Consider the following 6561-nt stretch of genomic DNA (forward strand, 5'->3'; position numbering starts at 1 on the left):
CCTTAAACCACTGAGTGAAGCAGGGATTGAACCCGCAACCTCATTGTTTCTAGTCAGATTCATTAACCACTGAGCCACAACAGGAACCACTGAGCCACGACAGAAACTCCCTAATTAAAAAAATATATATGTACAAACACATAGGAAGGAAAAACACAAAATCTGCCCAAATAGACTAAATTTTACAGTATAAAAAGGGTCATCTTCAAATACTGTGAACCACACATTAAAATTGTAAATCCATACAAAGCAGGAAATTAATACCTTTGTATGACTATAATAAAAGATACTCACCTATCAACAAAGCTTGAGCAGTAGGTGCAACATGGCGATGGGCGGCGGTGACCGCGGCAGCGGTGACGGTGGCAGCGGTATTCCTGAGGCAGAGGACTCGGTGGGGTTCCGGAGGGGCACAGGCCAGAGTGATGATTTGGACATTTGGGATGATACAGCATTGATAAAAGCTTATGATAAAGCTGTGGCTTCATTTAAGCACGCTCTAAAGAATGGCGACATTTCCGAAGCGTCAGATAAACCAAAAGCCACACCTAAAAGAAAACCTCCTAAGAAGAATAAAAACCAAAAAAAGAACAACACAGCTTCCTTGAAGCAGTGGAAGGTTGGTGACAGATGTTCTGCCATTTGGTCGGAAGATGGCTGCATTTACCCAGCTACCATTGATTCTATTTAAGAGAGAAACCTGTATTGTGGTTTACACTGGATATGGACATAGAGAAGAGCAAAATCTGTATGATTTACTTTCTTTCCCCCACTTCTGAAGTAGATAATAATACAGAAGAGAATGCTCAGGAGAACGAAAATGAAAGTCAAATTTCCACAGATGAAAGTGAGAGCTCCTCCAGGGTCTCCTGGAAATAAGCCAAATAACATCAAGTCAAAAGCTTCTCCATGGAACACTTTTCTCCCTCCACCACCCCCTATGCCAGGAGTAGGTCTTGGACCAAGAAAGCCAGGTCTAAAATTCAATGGCCCACCACCACCTCCACCACCACCATCGCCGCTGCGCCACACTTCCTGTCATGCTGGCTGCCTCCATTTCCTTCTGGACCACCAATAATTCCCCCACCACCTCCTATATGTCCAGATTCTCTGGATGATGCTGATGCTTTGGGAAGTATGTTAATCTCTTGGTACATGACTGGCTATCATACTGGTTACTCTATGGGTTTCACACAAAATCGAAAAGAAGGAAGGTGCTCACATTTCAATTAAGGAGTAAATCACATAGTGTTATATAATAGGTGAAGTTCTCTCCCAAGGAGAATGGTATTTTTATGTGCCCTGGTCGATGTGAACAAGTTTCACCATTTTCTCCATGAACACTTGGATGGGTGCATGTCATCTTCATCTGCCCTCGTTGCATGTGACTCTTGCTTAAATAATCAGTTAAATGTTTTGAGGGAATAATCAGTTTGAATAACTGAACAATGGAAATATGAGTAATTAAAAGAAACTCAAGGTCACATACAGTACAGAAAGTGAATCTGTCAAAATTGAGGCTTAGCACATTTGTATATTGTAACTTTCTTAGTATGTTAAGCTTTTATTAATGCCTTTAAAATAAATGATAATAAAAAAAGAAACAAAGCTTTTATTTACAAAATTTGAAACTGACATATTCCTTGATGTAATGATTTTATTGGTACAAAATTAAGCAAACAGATCTCAAAAAATGTAACTGCAAAATAGATATGTATTAAAATTTATTTATTTATTTTTTTTTGTAGTAAAATTTAGTTGTACATATTAGGTCTCCATGAAGAGTCTCATAGCTCATTAAAAGAATATTTTCATAATTTACTTTATTGAAAGGCCAGTGTTTGAGATATTGGTGTTGAAACATCTTTAAAGGATGTTAACTATGTAGTAGGCAAAGCATCTTTACAATTCTCCTGTGTAGTAGTATTTTAATATGCGAACTTGTATGTATCTGTGTTGGTTGATGTTATATTGCAGCATGTAAAGCATGAACATTTAATTAGTTCATTAAATATAACTAATAATATTTTAATGAGTGAATAATCCATCATATATGATTGGGTTCATCAAAGGTAATATAAATACCATTATAAACAATGGTAGAAATAAAACATTTATTCATTTCTCATTTTCTCCTCATAGGAGTGATCCCTATAAATCCAAGAATTACTTTGTCATAGAATATAAACTTTTTAATGTGACTTATCTGTATAGCCAAACTGCTTTTTTGAAATGCCATGCCAATGTAAATGTCCAAATATAAAAGTTAATATCTGTTTTGTTATTCCACACAGAACATCCAACATTGATGTATATGAAAATTAACATACACACTTCTTTGATCATTGAACAAATGAGAATTTTATTCTAAAATTATCCTGTGTTCATTTCTTTTTTGATTGTACAATTTTATTATTGATTTATCATTGGATTTTAAGATTGTCTAAACTTATATAATTGCTGAAAATTAGAGAATATTTTTAATGTTATTTTCAAATATATAATTTAGAAAAGATAAAATTTAAAAATAAATAAGAACAAAGTGGCTTGTTAAAAATAAGTATGAATTAAATTTTTAGGTTTATTTATGCCAGCAATAACTCAGAAATTATTATAGAAAAATTTTCCCTTCACAAGAGCAAAAACATTAAAAATAAATATATATGCTAATAAATGAGCAGAATGAGTAGACTCATTATGGAAATAAGAAGTAATGACAATTATTTTTTAATATTTTTAGAAAAATTAAACTTAACAGTAAAAGATCACCTTAATATTCAATGTCTAGATAGAACAATTTTATTTGTACCTCACTAAACAAATTAATTTCTTTTGAAGATCTCTGTTGCTAAACTGAAAGCTATTAAGTACACAAAATAAAACAAAGGAATAAATTAACTTTAATCAGAACTTTGGTGAGTATTGGTGAGTACTATTCCCACTATGACAACCAAATAATATCACACAAAAAGTAGAATTGAACAATATCCTTAACATAAGCAATAAGCAACAATTGGGAAATAAATTAAAAGACTTTATAGATAAAACATAGTGTAGTAAAGATTCATTTTACTCACCAGAGGAAACAAAGACTAGAAAATGGGTAATAGTTAGTGAAAGAAGGTTATAGGGAATCATTCTTTAAAAGAATTATTTTATTATGCACCATTTTCCAGATTGATTTTTTGTCCACATGGGGACTCACATTTACTTTGCACTTAAACTCAAGAATAATATTTAGCACAGGAAATCTACCTTTAGGGCAAAGCAAAGGCTCAACAGCAAGAATACTTTGTAATGCATGGAAATGGTACACGTGGAAAATGGACTGGAAATTCATTAAAAAATGCCATCTGCCCATTCCTTTTAATTGCTTTATATATGCAAAGCAGAACACTTTGTCTCCATGCTAATATGGTGCACAATTCAAATTTGTTCCGTGTGATAATCTCTGATAACTGCTATGTTTAGTAAATTGGAATATATACCTTTCAAAAGCTGAACTGTTGAAACACGACTGCTTTAGTTTAATATTTTGTTTAAAAAAATTTATATTAGTCTTAAAAGGAGGAAGTAAAATAAATTTCTGTCCATCAACAGAAGTAAAAGGCTTTTTGATAAAGAAACAAGTTTTATCTTAATTTTATGATTATTATCAAGCAAGTAGCACTTATTATCATGTCTTACCACAAAGTACTTTACCATGCATCTTTCAAAAAGGAGAGACATTTTCTAATATAAATGAAATACAAATATCTTATAAATTTGACAAACATACTGTTATGTCATATACATTTTACACTGTTTTCCTCAATTGCCCCTTAAATATATTTTTAACCATTAATTTCACTAATAATTTTTGATTCTTAGAATATTTGTTTAGTAGAAATGGTTTAGACTTTACTGGAATTACATGTGTCAGATTAAAGACTAGTAGGCAGCAGTTACAGACAGACAGACATATTTCTGCTTATTTTAAGGAGTTTTCCAGCATTGCAAGACCTGCCTAGTGAAATAACAAATCATAGATATTGAAGGTATCTAAACAAAATTTGCTGGCCACATGCAAGGGATAAAGTAGGGAATATTAATACACTGATTGAGATATTGAACAAGATTACCTTCACTTCTACACTAATAAGAGTCAAAGATTTCATAGAAAACGTCTCCGCTGATAACACTTAAATGATTTCCACGATTAATATATTTTTAAAATATGTAAGGTACGTAAAGTGTGAAATTTTTATTTAACAAGTAAATATCACATGGAATAAATATCATGCTATCATTTTACTTATACTTTACTACTTTAGATGCTCTTCTTCACAAAATCTTTTCTTATGCTAGTTCTATAAAATTACATTAAGAAAACACTTAAATACCTCATAATTTTTCCCTAAATAAAAACACACACAACTCTGTATCAAGAGGAATCACTGAATCACTTCAATGTACAGTTCAGAATATCTATCCAAAATGAGCATTATTTAAATGGTTCTGTATATACCTACATTATGAGTACTCCTAAATTTCTTCTTATATAAGCACTTATACTTTTTTAAATTATTTAAGATTTGCTATTTAAGTTCATGGAGTAAGATTATAAATGACTAAATTTAACTGTTAAGAAGAGTAAAAAAAATATATGAAATAAGACCTCTACTTCACACCAAAATGGAACAACATGGAAATATTTATCCTCAGGCTTGAAATCACCAGAATATAGTTTTATTCAAGCGAGTAGACCAAAGCAGTGCATAATAATGAAATAACAAAGTATCAGGGAAAAAATAGAGCTGCATAGATGCAGAACTCTGGAGGTTGGCAAAGAAATCACCTTCACATATCCATCTGAGTACTAACTGATAAATGTGTGGATAAACTACCAAGTAAATATCCACAGGAATAATTACAGATAAAGGGTTGACACTCACAAAGTGTAGGGTAGTTTCTACAACCCATAATGAAAAGATAAGTCACTCAGATGACTTATATGACAAAGAAACTAGAATTTTCAGAGAAAGATATTGCAAGTAACCCTAACTTTATTCCATGTGTTTAAACATTAAGGAGAGCCATAAAATACATAAAAGACAAAAATTAAATTTCATGAGATGCAAAATACAATTTATTATCTGCATAATTTAATCCTTATAAGATAAGGAATACTCTGGATGGGATAATAAACTTATTAGAATGAATTATTGAAAACAAACTAATAAACTTGAAGACATAAAAATAGTTTTACAATTGCAACACAGAGACATAAGAGACTCAAAATCTATGAACAAAACACCAACTAGCTGGACTATTAAAGTGGTCTGATATATGTATAATTGGAATCTTTAAGGGAAAAGGAGGGTGAAAGTTAAAAAAAGTTTTAGAAAAAAATTTGGTCATTTCCCCCAAAATCTTAATGAACTTAAATTATAATAATCAAGAAGAAAACTAAAAGTAGCATTTAATCAAATTGCTTAAAACTAGTAAAAGAGACAGAAAGTAGATGTTATGCATCAAGGAATAAATATAGGAATGACCGATTAATCATTGGAACAACAAATGTAAGCAAGAGAAAAGCAGACTGAAAAAAATATTTATATGTAATGCAACTTACACTATAATACTAAAGAAAGTCCTTTAGCTGAAGAAAAGTTATCTGGATTAATAAAAGTATAGCATCGGCAATAGAAATTACACAGATGTAATTTTATGTAGGTAAATAAATCTATGAATTATAAAAATTTAAATCTCATTAAATATAATTGGCAGTTTAAGTGCACATGATTGTAATGTTCTATGAGCCTATAATAAACATTAAATGGATGATAGTAATAGCTAAAAAGTCAAGAGATAGATATTATAGTATGCTATTGCAAATACATTATTGTTTTTATATATCACATGGAGTGAGCTAGTATAATGTAAATGTAGACTAAGTTAATGCTGTATAGTGTATACTAGAAACCATAACACAATGATTAAAATAAAAATGCAAATAGCTAATAAGAGTAAATAAGTTGTTATGAGTTTAATTAATGCTAAACTAGGTAGAAAATAGAAATAAAACAAGAGACCTGATAGAAAACAAAGAATGATACAATAAAGTCTAATCATCTGAATAATCACAATTAATGTGATAGTCTAAACCCCCAATTAAATGGCAGAGAATGTCAGATTTGATTCTTTAGAAAGCAAGAAATAACTATCTGCTACCCAATGGAAGATAAAAATAAATTAAAAATGAAAGGATGGGGAAAATATACTGATTAGAAGAAACAGAATTACTATATTAAGAATGGAAAGAGTAGGTTTCTGAGACAAGAGTATTACCAGTGATAATGAAAGTCATTTCATAATGACAAAGGGATCAATTAATTTAGTAGAAAAAATACTAAATACTTATTCACCAAATAACAGCATCAAAATACATAAAGCAAAACTGTAAAATGTCAAGGAGAAATAGACAAATCTATAATATAGCTGGCTATTTCAGTAGTTCTCTCTTAATTAACTAAAGAAATGGAATATAAATCAGTAAGGTTATAAAAGATATAGAAATTT

General features: G+C 30.6%; 1 pseudogene; it reads left to right on the forward strand.

Moving 5' to 3' along the window:
* LOC100626482 lies at positions 311-1250 on the forward strand (annotated as a pseudogene).

The sequence above is a fragment of the Sus scrofa genome, chromosome 13, assembly GCF_000003025.6.
Source record: "Sus scrofa isolate TJ Tabasco breed Duroc chromosome 13, Sscrofa11.1, whole genome shotgun sequence".
Classification (NCBI taxonomy): domain Eukaryota; kingdom Metazoa; phylum Chordata; class Mammalia; order Artiodactyla; family Suidae; genus Sus; species Sus scrofa.